The following is a 16,068-nucleotide window of genomic DNA, read 5'->3' on the forward strand; positions in this document are numbered from 1 at the left end:
CTGATTTGCATATGGCCATGTCTAAACTGGGGTGGTGTAGTGGGCAAAAGAACGATGGATTTAACCCAGATCTCTTGACTGGGGGAGAATGTATGCATTGTCAGCATTCCGTCCATCATTTGTTTGTTGTAACGTCTCTGGAGGAAGAGCACAACACAGGAGTGGGCACTTCAAAGTGTGCACCCCCAAAACACACACTTCAAATACAGAGACACCAAATCACAAGTTTGTCTGCATCGGATTATGAATGGGAGCTTGAGACTCCCAAATTGATAAACTGAAGCTGTACGTCAGCGCAGAGAAGCTCAGCATGAGTTCTGCCTGTTGTGGCTAGAACTGGGGACTACTAGTTTGCCAGCCTCCCATGCTGGGTGAGGGAACATCATCCAGGAGGATCAAGAACACTCTGCTGGAGAACCAGCTTCTGCCTGACCCAAGACGATTGGATCCTCAGAGGTGAAGGATTTGATTTGATTTTTGAATTTGTAAAGTGCCTCTGTTACCCGAGGGCATCAAGGCGCTGTAGACTACCATCAAGAAGGAAATTCTCTGAGAGAGAATGATACAGGAGATGGCTACATGCAAAATAGCCAGGCCTTTAGAGCCTTTCTAAAGGACAGGTGCTGGGCGATGGCCTTCATGGTTTTTGATAGGGTATTCCAGAGCTTACTAGTGGCAGTGGAGAATGCTCCATTGCCCCATCTCTTCCTAGTTGTTCTAGGTACATGGAGATGTAGGTTGGAAGATGAGCGAAGGGATCTGTCAGGGGTGTAACAACTAAACATGGATTTTAGTCTCGTTGGGTAGGGGAGATAGAGAGCCTTATGAACCATACAAAGAGATTTGAAGTTGAGGCGCTTGTTCATTGTGAGCCAGTGTAGGGTTTCCAGACACTTGGCCGCTGAGTCTCTTTTGGAAATGTCCAGAACCAGTCTCGCAAGGGCATTCTGCACCAGTTTGAGTCTATATTGCACATTCTTGTTTGAGTCTAGGTAGAGTGAATTGCAGTAATCCAGTCTGGACATTACCAGGGTGAGAGCAAGCTGCTTGCGTGCGGGGTGCAGAATAAGAGGGAAGATTTTCTTCAACATCCGTAGGAACCAGTGAGGTTTGTTTGGGCGTTAAAATTGAGGTCTGGGTCCATCAGAACGCCAAGGTTCTTAGCCTTGTTTCCTGGAATAGGACACGTTCCTAAAGAATGAGGCCAACTGCTTCTATTCCAGCTAGTTGTCCCTGGGCCAAAGACCATCACCTCCGTCTTATCCCCATTCAGTTTTAAGGAATTACCAGACATCCATTCTGCCACCTTAGTCATACAGCATTGAATGTTCTCAGCTAACGTGCCTGTGTTCTTAGGAATTGATATCGTGGTCTGTGTGTCGTCAGCGTATGACACTACCTCTATTCCGCAGGAGTGAATGGTGTTTGCTAGGGGTGCCACATAAACATTAAAGAGTGTGGGGCTTAAAGAGGAGCCCTGTGGAACTCCGCAGGCCAAGGAGAAGGCTTCAGAGTAAAAGCACTGAAGCTTCACTTTTTGAGATCGTTATCCTAGGAAAGAGGACAGGAGGGCTAAGGCTTGATGTGAGATGCCCAGCCCTTGGAGCCTGTCTAGCAGCAGAGTGGGAGAGATTGTATTGAACGCTGCAGACATATCCAGGAGTATGAGCAGCAGTCAAGGAGATTGCTTGGAGGGAATGAGATCTAGGAGGGAGCCTGTTGCGAGGATCACAGGAGTGGAGTATGAGACTCTGGTCTGTTCAGACTGCAGCACTGATTGGGCATGCAACCCTCTTGCCAAGTGAGGGCAGCGGAGAAGAATGAAGGTTACCGCTGTTAGTGCTGCGTTGTTAAGATGGAGGGCTGTTGCATGATACAGCACCGTGACTTGGAGAGATACATCACCTTGTTTGTGCTACCCACAACCCCAGTAAACCAGATGAGGGCCACTCTGACTAGAGTAGCTACAAAACGTGCATGTCAGAAGGAAGGAGCCACAAAGGAGGAAGAAGATTGTTGCCCTGAACCCATAAGTCAATGTGGGCCGAGACTCCTGGAGGGTGTATGCAATGACTTTGACTTCCCTGTCTAGGAGCATCGGAGACCTGCCCCGAATCTCAGAAGAGACACCGCATTGGAGCAGTGCAGAAACAGTGACCACTGTAACCGCAGCTTCCTGTTGGCTGAGTGCAGCCTGGCTGTTGAGTGCCCCCGGGAACTGAACTGCCACTCCACGAGGATGGGTAAGATTGACTGCCAGGCTCAGGGGAACTTGCTTTGAATTGACACAACCCATCGTGACTCAGGGACCTTGCTAAAGAGCCCCATAGAACTTCTGAAATTTGAACTCCTTAGCTGGGCCTTCCTTGAATGTTGTCACACTTGAATGGGGAATAACCTTAAGCCATCAACAGTGAAGTGGGGTGAGCAGTCTATATATCGACTTTTTAATATCGAGGGACATAAATATCGAGTCAAAAATATCGAATGTACAAAATATCGAAATAGATAATATCGATGTGAAAAATATCTTTTTTTTTTTTACTTCTATGTCGATGTAAGTAATATCTTTAGTAATAATATCGACATGTGAAAATATCGTTATTGTGTGTTTAGTAACTATTTTGAAGTTGTTTGTATAAATAGTTAAAATGTATATAATATGAGAAATATTTATATTGTTTTAGGGGCGGGATGTTGGGTTATAGGGGATAAGGGTGGGGAGTGTTTTAAAAAAGTTAATTTATTTTTTTAATATATTGTAAAATTTAATTAGTAAATTTTATTTAAAATTTGAAATGTATATTTAATTTTAGGAGCGGGATGTTGGTTTATAGGGGATAAGGGTGGGAAGTGTTTTAAAAATGTTTATATATTGTTTAATTTAAAAAAAACATAATTTAGAAATTGTAAATTAAATTTAGAATTTTACAAATAATTTTAGGAGCGGGATGTTGGTTTATAGGGGATAAGGGTGGGAAGTGTTTTAAAAAAGTTTAAATATTTGTTAATTTAAAAAAAAAAATTATTTAGAAATTGTAAATTAAATTTAGAATTTTACAAATATTTTTAGGAGCGGGATGTTGGTTTATAGGGGATAAGGGTGGGAAGTGTTTTAAAAATGTTTATATATTGTTTAATTTTTTAAAAAATTTATTTAGAAATTGTAAATTAAATTTAGAATTTTACAAATAATTTTAGGAGCGGGATGTTGGTTTATAGGGGATAAGGGTGGGAAGTGTTTTAAAAATGTTTATATATTTGTTAATTTTTTATAAAAATTATTTAGAAATTGTAAATTAAATTTAGAATTTTACAAATATTTTTAGGAGCGGGATGTTGGGTTATAGGGGATAAGGGTGGGAAGTTAATTAAAAGTGTTTATATATTTTTTAATTTAAAAAAATAATTATTTAGAAAATTTAAATATAATTTAGAATTTTACAAATCCCATAATTAAATATAGATTTGAGTCAGAATAGTAAATTAATTAAGTTCAGTGTCCAGCACTTATCTTAATTAAATATAGACTGGAGTGGGAATAGTAAATTAATTAAGTTCATTGTCCAGCACCTACTGTAATTTAATATAGTTTGGAGTGAGAATAGTAAATTAATTAAGTTCAGTGTCCAGCACTTATCTTAATTAAATATAGACTGGAGTGGGAATAGTAAATTAATTCAGTTCAGTGTCCAGCACATACTATAATTAAATATAGGTTGGAGTGAGAATAGGAAATTAATTAAGTTCAGTGTCCAGCACTTATTTTAATTTAATATAGACTGGAGTGGGAATAGTAAATTAATTTAGTTCAGTGTCCAGCACCTACCCTAATTTAATATAGGTTGGAGTGAGAATAGTAAATTAATTAAGTTCAGTGTCCAGCAGTTATCTTAATTAAATATAGACTGGAGTGGGAATAGTTAATTAATTAAGTTCAGTGTCCAGCACCTACTCTAATTTAATATAGGTTGGAGTGAGAATAGTAAATTAATTATGTTCAGTGTCCAGCACTTATCTTAATTAAATATAGACTAGAGTGGGAATAGTAAATTAATTAAGTTCAGTGTCCAGCATCTACCCTAATTAAATATAGATTGGAGTGAGAATAGTAAATTAATTAAGTTCAGTGTCCAGCACTTATCTTAATTAAATATAGATTGGAGTGGGAATAGTAAATTAATTAAGTTCAGTGTCCAGCACATACTCTAATTAAATATAGGTTGGAGTGAGAATAGTAAATTAATTAAGTTCAGTGTTCAGCACTTATCTTAATTAAATATAGACTGGAGTGGGAATAGTTAATTAATTAAGTTCAGTGTCCAGCACCTACTCTAATGTAATATAGGTTGGAGTGAGAATAGTAAATTAATTAAGTTCAGTGTCCAGCACTTATCTTAATTAAATATAGACTGGAGTGGGAATAGTAAATTAATTCAGTTCAGTGTCCAGCACATACTCTAATTAAATATAGGTTGGAGTGAGAATAGTAAATTTATTAAGTTCAGTGTCCAGCACTTATCTTAATTTAATATAGACTGGAGTGGGAATAGTAAATTATTTACGTTCAGTGTCCAGCAGCTACTCTAATTTAATATAGGTTGGAGTGAGAATAGTAAATTAATTAAGTTCAGTGTCCAGCAGTTATCTTAATTAAATATAGACTGGAGTGGGAATAGTAAATTAATTAAGTTCAGTGTCCAGCACATACTCTAATTAAATATAGGTTGGAGTGAGAATAGTAAATTAATTAAGTTCAGTGTCCAGCACTTATCTTAATTAAATATAGACTGCAGTGGGAATAGTTAATTAATTAAGTTCAGTGTCCAGCACCTACTCTAATGTAATATAGGTTGGAGTGAGAATAGTAAATTAATTAAGGTTAGTGTCCAGCACTTATCTTAATTAAATATAGACTGAAGTGGAAATTATTAATTAATTCAGTTCAGTGTCCAGCATATACTCTAATTAAATATAGGTTGGAGTGAGAATAGTAAATTTATTAAGTTCAGTGTCCAGCAGTTACCTTAATTTAATATAGACTGGAGTGGGAATAGTAAATTAATTAAGTTCAGTGCCCAGCAGCTATTCTAATTTAATATAGGTTTGAGTGAGAATTGTAAATTAATTAAGTTCAGTGTCCAGCACTTATCTTAATTAAATATAGACTGGAGTGGGAATAGTAAATAAATTTAGCTCAGTGTCCAGCAGCTACCCTAATTTTATATAGGTTGGAGTGAGAATAGTAAATTAATTAAGTTCAGTGTCCAGCACTTATCTTAATTAAATATAGGCTGGAGTGGGAATAGTAAATTAATTAAGTTCAGTGTCTAGCAGCTATTCTAATTTTAGATAGGTTGGAGTGAGAATAGTAAATTTATTAAGTTAAGTGTCCAGCACCTACTCTAATTTAATATAGGTTGGAGTGAGAATAGTTAATTAATTATGTTCAGTGTCCTGCACTTATTTTAATTAAATATAGACTGGAGTGGGAATAGTAAATTAATTAAGTTCAGTGTCCAGCAATTACCCTAATTAAATATAAATTGGAGTGAGAATAGTAAATTAATTAAGTTCAGTGTCCAGCACTTATCTTAATTAAATATATATTGGAGTGGGAATAGTAAATTAACTAAGTTCAGTGTCCAGCACATACTCTAATTAAATATAGGTTGGAGTGAGAATAGTAAATTAATTAAGTTCAGTGTCCAGCACTTATCTTAATTAAATATAGACTGGAGTGGGAATAGTAAATAAATTTAGTTCAGTGTCCAGCAGCTACCCTAATTTTATATAGGTTGGAGTGAGAATAGTAAATTAATTAAGTTCAGTGTCCAGCACTTATCTTAATTAAATATAGACTGGAGTGGGAATAGTAAATTAATTAAGTTCAGTGTCCAGCAACTACCCTAATTAAATATAAATTGGAGTGAGAATAGTAAATTCATTAAGTTCAGTGTCCAGCAATTATCTTAATTAAATATAGATTGGAGTGGGAATAGTAAATTAATTAAGTTCAGTGTCCAGCACATACTCTAATTAAATATAGGTTGGAGTGAGAATAGTAAATTTATTAAGTTCAGTTTCCAGCACTTATCTTAATTAAATATAGACTGGAGTGGGAATAGTAAATTAATTTATTTCAGTGTCCAGCACCTACTATAATTTAATATAGGTTGGAGTGAGAATAGTAAATTAATTAAGTTCAGTCTGTAGTGGGAGTAGTATGTTAATTAAGTTTGGTAAATAGCAAATATTAGAATTAAATATAGAGTTGAATAGGAACAGTTAAATTAATTTGTTTTAATTTACAAAAAAATCTGTAGATTTTAGTTTTGGTTGGATAAAAGATAGAAGTTATATCAGAATGCAAATTCCAATTTTTTTTATAAAATAGTAGAAAGGAAAATAAGATTTGTTTTATAGTTGTTGGAATGTATATTGATTAGAGAGAAAATATTGTTTATTATTACGCATATTCTAATAATTAAATCATTGAAATAAACATGTAATAAAATAATTAATATTTAACATTTGTATTATTGTCATAATGTTTTTATAATGGATATATATTTGTTTAATGTATATTTTGGACATGAATATATGAACACACAAAATAATTAAAAATAAAAAAATCTGATTTTTATAGCTGTTTAATATTTTTAAATTTATATTGTGTACTCTCAATATTTTTAGACTTTATTTGAATTCATAAGAAATTGTATGTTTTGAAATATATGATAAATATATTTTAATTATTAATATTTATATTAGATAAATAATATTGAAATTGTTTACATTTTAGAATATGTATTTTTATTTTTATTTTTGGTATGTTGTAGATACAATATATTAATTATATCATGTTCATCAATTTATTTTGGTAATATATACAGTTTTATTATTATATTAATAAATATATTTTATTTATTATATTTATTTTTATACGTTAAATAATTTTCACATAGATAAAAAAAATAGGTATTCTTTTTGAGTATTTTATTCTAATGTTTTACTAATTTTTAAAGTAATGTGTAATGTTAAATAAATAGGGCATTTATTGATATTTTTTTAGTTGTTATGTTTGTTTGGGTCTTTTATTTTGTAACCGCTCGCTGTTGTTTTGGGTTATTTTGGTCGAATCCAGGTCGCGGTCGGGAGCTATTTCGCGTTTGAGAAGGTAAGAGTTATTTTCTTTATTATTAAATCCTTTTAAGTGTTTTGTGGAAGTAGTAATGTTGTAATAAGTGTGTATGGATTGATGTTTTAGAAGTTAGGGTGTTAGTAATAGTTTGTATACGGTTTTATAATTTACGTTGTGTTCCGTGTTTGTGGCTTTGTTAGTGTTTTGTTATTTCGGTGTGTTAAAGTTTTATAGTGTTTGAATAATGTTTGTAGTGATGTTTTTAGGTGCCTTATGTGTGTTTGTGTGTGGGTGGGAATGTTTGTTTCTCTTTTGTAGGTTTTACGGAGAAGATATTTTCGTCGGTTTCAAACACCTTATTTTTTTTAAAGGAAGTGTGTATTAGTTGTGTTTACTAATCTTTATTTTACACTCCCTTTATTGTTCGGGTTTCCAGGAGCGGTTATTTACCTTTTTAATATTTTTCGGGATTTTTATGGTTAATGGATAGTCGTTTTTTTGCGTAGACGTTGTTTTCGATAAACAGTTGTATTTTTACATTTTATTTGGATTTTTTTTGGATACCTATGGATTTTGAACTACCTGGATTTATTTGGAAGGAATGTTATTATCCCATTGGAGCAACTACACAGGTAAGTTCATTTAAATATTTTAATTGTTGGTGGCCATACCTTATATATTTAATATTGTTGTTGTGTACTTGGTTTGTTTAATTATGTTGTCTAAATATATGTCGATATAATTGATTTATATATTTTAGACCACATAATTAAATATGTGATATAATAAAGTGGTTTATTTATGTTGTGATAGTTGTTTTAGTAGAATTGTGGGTTAATATTTAGGAAAGGGTTTAGAAGAGAGTTTGAGCTATTATATTTAAGTACTCAAGTCCTCTTGTGGATGGGTATAGCTGTACCTGTTGTTGTAGGTAATTATACATTTGAGTAGTTTGTCTAGATTGTTTTGGTTTTAATTGTAGGACAGATTGTTGCATTCTTAATTCTTGGAAACTTTGTTCCTTTTGTATGGCAATTAGTAGTTTTTGTAGTGTTGGAGTTGTTCTCCCAGTAGAAGTTAGGAATGCATTATGCCAGCCCTCGACGGCGTTGTTAGTTTTGGCTTGTTGGTTGAGTGTACTTACATATACATTCCACCAAGGTATTTGGAACTTGGGCTGACGTCTATGGCCTGATCTGTGTAGTCTCCCCACCCAGGTATCTTCAAAATAATCTAATAGGGGAGATAACTTTACTTCATTTTGTTTGTAGAATGGACTTTCTAATAAAAGATTGTAATGTTCTGCAACATCTGTGGTTGGTACATAAGCTAGGGCTGTTAGAATTTTTATTTGATGTGCATAACTTATGTTAGTGGCATATTCTACACTTAGTGAAGATTTTTGTAAATGTCTCCATATACATTGGTTTAGATGGAAGTAACATCCTTGGATAGCTGTATGGGGGTACAGTTTTAGAATGCAATTTATCATGGCTTGCTCAAAGTCTATGATAATTCTTTGAGGGTAAAAATCATTTGATTCTTGTTTTAGTTTTCCTAGCATTTCATTATATGTTGTGTTTTGTTTGTTAGGTAATAGTGCATAAATTAAAGGTATGGAAGTGTTGTGCTATTGACCGTGTATTGTGTAAAGCTGGTAGAATGGTTTTGGGCATATTGTAAAGGTGCCATCCATCATCCATGTTTGGCATTGTTGGAGTTTAGTTATATTGTTTGCAGTAGCAAACATTATGATTCTTTTTTCTGTGCTTTTGTTATAAAAAAAAATAAAAGGTTCATTATTGTGGGTGATAGTTAATTCTGGTGGAATGATGATATCTTGAAAAGTTTTAGGGGATGGTATAGTTGTCGTGGTTGCTTTTTTGGTCCTAGCAATAGTTCTTTTTATGGAAGCAATTGATGGTAATTGGCCTCTTGCTTCTTTGGGCACTCTAGGTAATAGTTCTTTTAGGATTACACTTGTAGCAGTTTGTGAACCAGTGCTTAATTCTTTGATATTTTCGAGGGTTGATCTGACTTCTATTTCAGAGAGATTGGGTGGATGGTTATGCTCTCTTGTATATAGTACAGTTGTTTCTCTTGTTGTTGCTTGTCCGTAGCATTTGTTCGAATAATATTTAGAACACTTCCAGTTCACTTTTCGGTCCGTCTGCTTTTCTTGGGTGTATGTGTAACCCATGTAACACAATAGGAATTTTCCTTTCTGCGAAGTTATAAATTGGGCTTCTTCTGTCATCGTGATGTGTTAGAAATCTGGAAAAAATGTATATGAAAATATATGCAATAGTACTTTATATATTTCTATAAAAATAGGAAACAAACTACTTTTTTATATATACTTACCAAGTGTTTTTGGTTGTATTTGAATGAAGATGTTGTTTGTAGACAAAATGCTGTTTAGTTGATGTAGTCTCTGAAAGTTAAAGAACATATATTGTTTTGGTTGGTTTAGTTTTTTAAGTGGGGTGGTATTGCTGTTTGGTATAGACTATATTTTTTTTGTTGAAACGTATTTTATTGTTTTACAAATCAATAACTCAACAAACATTCCCCCGCCTTCACCTGTCCCGGAAGTACCACACATTTATCATCAAGACCAATTATTCAGGAGAAGGAACAACCTTCCCACCCAGTTCTCTACTCCCCCCCTCCCCCACCACATGTCAATGTACCCCCATCCCCTACCCCTCTTACTATGTGCCCCTGCTCCCTAATAAATAAGATGCAGTAGCCCAACCTCTCCCTAAGCAAACAGAGCCTTCCCTCATGCCCAGTGGTATAGACTATAGGTGTTAATTTATACAGGTTTTTTAAAACTTAAAAAAGAGAAAATGGATTTGTTTAGGGGTTTAGGATGTTTTGGGTTTGAGTAGGATTTAATTAATATTTTATAAAGTATTTTGATAGTATACTTACTTTTTAGTGAGTCTTTTCTGGCAATCTTCAATATTTTCTTTAGCTGTTTGGAGTAATATCTGTAGTGGAAATATAAAGAGATGGAATATATAAGTTATTTATTTATTTGAGTAAAGATAAATTAGTGTTTTAGTTTAATTTGGCAGTTTAGTTAGAAAAGAATATTTACTTACGTTTTTAGAATAGTAGTAGGATGTAGGTTTCTTCTGTTTAGCAGAGTTTCTCCTTCGTTCAATGCTTTGGTTTAAGGCACAGTAGAAGACTTGTTTTAATTGGTTTATATAGTGGTTTTAAATTGTTTCTTGAATGTTATTGGTTGTTTTCTGTATGTGGCCTTTCTATTGGATGGTTTGAATTCTTTTTAGTTAATTGGTTTCCTTTTATGGAAAATGCTAAGTAAGAGTATATTTAGTTTTAAAGGAGGCGAGTTTTAAATAATTATATATAAAAAGATTGTTTATAATGTGTTGTAATTTTTTTTAAATGTGTTCGAAATGGCAATGTGATAATTATTTCAGTGTTTTTTTATTATGTTGTTAAATATTGAGATCGTTATAAATGTTATATTTATGTTCAAGTAGAATCTCATTTGAAAATGTATGTTTTCGGAAAATATTGTCTTTATGTTGTTTAAAGTATTGGTTTTATTAGTATTAGAATTGTCGATATATTTTAAAAAAACGATATTATTGATGTCTATATTTTGGTTATCGATATTTGTGACGTGTCATATTTATTTACTCATGTCGATATTTAGTATTGCGATATTTATGTGTGCGATTTTTGTGTGATCGATATAATTGTATTACGATATTGTAGTGTCGATATTAGTGTAGTTTTTTAAATAAGTATACAATGTCGATATTTTTGATGTCGATATATTTGATGCGATATTTGTGTAGTTCGATAATGTGTCTGTCGATAATATGTCAGAGATCCGTGAAGTGGTACTCAAAAGCTGACCTGGATATCGCTAATTGGTTTGTCTCAAGAAGGCTGTGTATGTTGCTTGTAGTGTGTGATATTTTACTTTGCGTTAGTAGATATATACTCCTTTTTACATAAAAACAAGTATTTGACTAGATAATCTATAAAAGTGGATATCCAGCCTCACCACTCATCTACAGGTTTATAGCTTTAATTAACTTTGAAGCGAAGCTCTATCCATCTTGTCTATCTCATCATTTAGAAGCATGGGCAGATGAAAACAGCTAATACCACAATTTCAGACAGGATTTAGAGCAAGCACTGTGACACTTACAAATCTAATAGCATTGAATCTCTTAGTAGAGAAGGCCAAATACAGAAAATCATGGCTATTGGCGTGTGTTTTATAGGCCTTAAGTCTGCTTTTGATCAAGTTCCACGAGCTTGATTATGGTTGAAGCCAGAAACATTGGGTCTCCCAGGAGGCCTGCTAAGAGCTATCATTTTTTTTAAATAAATCTTTTTATTGAACCTCAACAATTAAGAGCGAAGGGTCATGCCATACAAATCAGTAGATTCACATTACAAGGTACCGTGTCTAATCAGTCGTGATATTAGGTATCGTGTTACTATGTTTACATAAGCGTCACATATAGTTGGTTTCAGATCATCAATTGTTCTTCAAGGGAAGGAATTTTAGGGGGTTCACATAGCTAAGAGCTATCATTGAACTACATACCTGGGTGCAAGTCAAAATCGGTGACGGTGGCCAAGTCATTAATAAAACTGTCACAAATAACAGACCGAAAAAGGGATTTGGCTTGGTATCAAGCCTGTTTAATCTATATCTTGCAGATCTAGTAGGTGCTGTCCACCTGGACAACAGCCACCTGCCCATTCAGGCAGCAGAAAAACTAGGATGCCTACAATACGTGGACTATATCGTCTTATTGAGTCAAACACCTACATGGGATGAGCATTGGTTAGAGCTAAACCAGAAAAAAACGGAAGTGGTTCGGCTAGTTAACCACACATTTAAGTCATATTCCTGGTTTATATAAGGAAAAAATGTGGAGGTAGACCCACGTATAAATATCTGGGATTCAATGTGGATCAACTGACTTTTAAAAATCCTTTAGTCACTATTCAGGCAAAAGCACAGTAGCTATCTTATAGGTTCAAATGACTAAAGCAGAAACTGAGTTGTCCCTCATCTAGCCATCTGCTCACCGTAATGTCTGCGCGGGTTAAAATCCAAAAGAAAGTTTATAAATCTGTGTTTTATATTCCAAAACCAGCATTACCAGCCCAAGTACGAGTATAGTTTGGTTTGAAAAATCAAGTATTTCAATGCAAGAGTGCTTACATCAAATTTTGATGGAGATTGAGTGCTTCAGAAAGAGCTCCATCAACAATGCAGCAATTTTAAAGGTTCCTGGGGAAACCATCTTAATTAAGAATCGAGATAATCTGGGCTGCGAGCATTGGAAAATCTGCATTTAATCGTAAAATCAATGCTTCAACTCGGATCTTGCACCATTTAACAGACAAAAATGCTTTCATACATAGGCGACACGCCTGGACTGTGATAAACTCATACAACAAATTTCGCCCTAGAAGTATTTGTCAGTGCATTTTTCTCAAGTACTAAGCACCAGTTTATGTTATATTGCTTTGTCTTCATGGAGAGTAGAGATTTTATTCCTCCATGGAAATATCATTCGCAAAATCAAACCTGTTGACTTTGTGGGTATAAGCAAGAGTCACTAGTACATGTTTTCTGTGTATGTCCGATGCCTTTGGAACAAAGGTAAAGGCACCTGAAACCATACAGCATATTTACGGTAGAATGGAGAATTGTGGTGTTAAGCAAACATTGCTAATGCTACACTTCTCCATTCTGAAAATACAGGAATGTGCCGTATTCACAAGAATGCGGCGCATCTCTGCGTTTCCCCTAGCGCTGGCTGAGTTCAGCTGCCTAGCGCCAACACAGGCACCCTTTCACCATAGTGGAAGGGTGTCTGCATTGGGGGAAGACAGTGTGCAGGAAGGTCCCCCTTACTGCACATAAACAATCTTTAAATGCTGTTTTGAACAAGGCAGCACACATGGAAGCAGCAAAAATGAGGAGAAATGAAGCAGTTCTCCTCTTTTCGCCTGTTTAAGACCAAGTTTTTCCTGGTCCTGATTTTGGCGCTGCCTTCTATTTACGCTGCCCTTGTAAATAGGGGGCAGCGTCAAAATCAGTGGGTGTTGCGGTGGAACGTCCACCACAACACCCATTGCCCTCCCCTTCCACACTAAATACTGCGTGAACGGGGGCCTTATTCACAAGGCGGCGTTAAGCCATGATAAGTGGCTTAACTCTGCCTTGTGAATAAGGCAAGGCCCCTATCGCCATCACAACGTCAATGAAAGTGACGTTGTGGTGGTGAAAGGGGCTTGTAAATATGCTCCCAACTCTCAGAAAACTGAAAATTCACACTTGTAGGCAAGCAGTAATTACGTGGTTAAGTGGCACTTCATTCCACTTGCCTGCAAGGGGGTAAAGTTTTTAAAGCTGCTTTTTAAAGAATTGTCCAAAAGGACTAGCAAGGTCTGGTGTAAGACAAGAGTACTTTCCAAGAACAAAATCTTATGGCCAGGCATCTTCAGACGCCCAGAAATCTGACCAGTCAGCGACCCTTAAGACCGTTGGTTCGCATAAAAGTCACATACAGTGTATGAGCAACTCTGTAGATTCCTCTGCACATTAAACCTCTTAAACAACCATATATTTGCATTCTGCTGCTATGGGACATTGAAAGCAATTAAGGGTGGATACAGCTAAAAGTACTGATCTGTATAGATAATTGCTTTCTTACCGCAAACTTTGCTGGATTCTGTGCCCCAGATGATCAAAGTTTTAAGGTTGCACAAGGCATTGCCCTTTAACTTGCGAATTGACTAAAGGCCTGTTTTAATCAGCCTCAAGCAGAGTGCAAATGAATCAGTAAGGCTTGGCAATGGTTGGTCTATAAGCTTTCTCAAGGCACTTGCACTTTTGCCCTATAAGGAGTAAGCAGTGGTGTCATTCTTGACTAAACAAATGATCTGCACTTTTGCACACTTGCTTAGGCATTTTTACTTATAACAGTATTTTTATTGCAGGATTTTCTGTACAATTTCGGAATGCATCTTTCAAAAATGTAAACATATTTTAGAGTTGTTAGGGCTGCTTTTACTCTTTTTATGTATTTGAATTGGTTTTACTGGTATGCAATGGTTCTAATTAACTATGCAATAAAAATAAACTTGAAACTTGACTGGACAATCATCTATTGGAGCTGCTGCATGTATTTTGAGTTGTGAGTCTGTGCTCACCCTCCACCTACCTCGTTCCCGAGAAGCCTTAGACTGCTCGACCTGTCCTACCACTGATAGTTGAGTGCTAAAGGGTACGTGGCCTAGTTGCTCAGAGCCCACAGTAGACCAGTCCCCGAACATTAAGAGTGAAAGACCTCATCCACCACAGTTGGGCTGAGTAATTCCTGATTTCCCAGCGGCCCTCTGAAAGGGCTTCTGACAAGTTCTTAAAGGCTTTACATGACCTGCAATGACACGTATACATTTGCCACTGATATGACATATTTTGCTAGGACCTATGGACAACTCTTCATAGTTTGGTAAAATACACTATACACATTCCAAAGATGAGTACCATGGCATACATCCTTAGAGCCATACCTACAACCCCAGTGTGAGTTACACCACCTCTAAGTGGGTCACTCCTATATTATTCAACAATCTGCAATGCCTCAAAATCTACAGCAAAGTTTTGGAAATAAACATCCCCACATTATAAATGTCCTGATTACATAGCATTTGTTTGTAGCACTGTATTAGAACTATCTACCATAGGCGGGCGGCCAAATATCCACTGGTGGATAATCCATTGTTAATAGAAGCTTTGGCTTTTCTCACCGTTGTTTTGTTGCAGGCTTTGGTTTTACCTCACGGTCTATTGGGAAACATGACTTTGCAACCCACATCATGTGCAATCAGCCTTTGCCTTATTTAACATGGATTCCAGCTACACCCCAAACCTTGCCTGTTTGTAAATGGTGTACCATATAAATTTCAAAATGCGCAATCACACTTGCCTCTAGGGCTTGCACAATTTCCATTGTATGCACCCACACATTTACACACTAATTCCATTCTGTATATGACTAGAGGCTCTTTACTAAAAACGTCCTTTTTAAAACAATGTGAGGTTTTATGGCGTAATGTCAATAGCGGTATCATGGATTATGTAATTTGAGATGCCATCAGGGATTTCATCAATAATATAATTTGCGATATCATCAGTTTCATCATCAATTATGTTATTTAACATGTCATGAATGTGAGGTCATAAGCAATGAATGACAGCGTGTTTGATTTTGTTTCTAATCATTAGTTCTTATCTCATTTCAACACGTAACTCTAACGTCACATTAATCTTTGTTCATTTCAGTGAAAGTCTGTTTTTTTTTAATGCAAGTTAAGATCTTATTACCATAACTAACTATAATGTCAGTTTAGCTGGGGGATGGGAAGAGGATTGAGATGCAGATGGGGAGAGGATGGAATTAACAACCTAATATAGTTACAGAAATGTACGAAGGTCCACCATTTTTGTTGAAGTCGTTTCAGCTTTCTTTTTGTTGCACTTTTTAATGCTGCAGGTGCCTTAATACCTTAGGGTAGCTATATCCTTGTGAAATAATTAAATGAATAGACCATTGTTTTAAAAGCTTTTTCTCCCAAATGTCACATCTGAGTTGTTGCAATATATTTTTGAATTGAGAATAGTTTTGCTTTATACCTTGGGGCAGGTCCTTGTGCTCCAGGGTTGATCAGATTGGACCTTGGCGTCAGCTTGTGCGGATCCTTCTTTACCAAGAACCATGTAGGAGCTGTTCTAGATTCAAAAGAGCCAGGCACTCTTTCCCTTTGGTAAATGCTACCAAGACCACGGCCCTGCAGTGATCACAGTGGCCAGGTTCTCTCTCCCAAGAATTATAAAGCTAAAA

This window comes from Triturus cristatus, chromosome 3_1 (genome assembly GCF_964204655.1).
Source record: "Triturus cristatus chromosome 3_1, aTriCri1.1, whole genome shotgun sequence".
Classification (NCBI taxonomy): domain Eukaryota; kingdom Metazoa; phylum Chordata; class Amphibia; order Caudata; family Salamandridae; genus Triturus; species Triturus cristatus.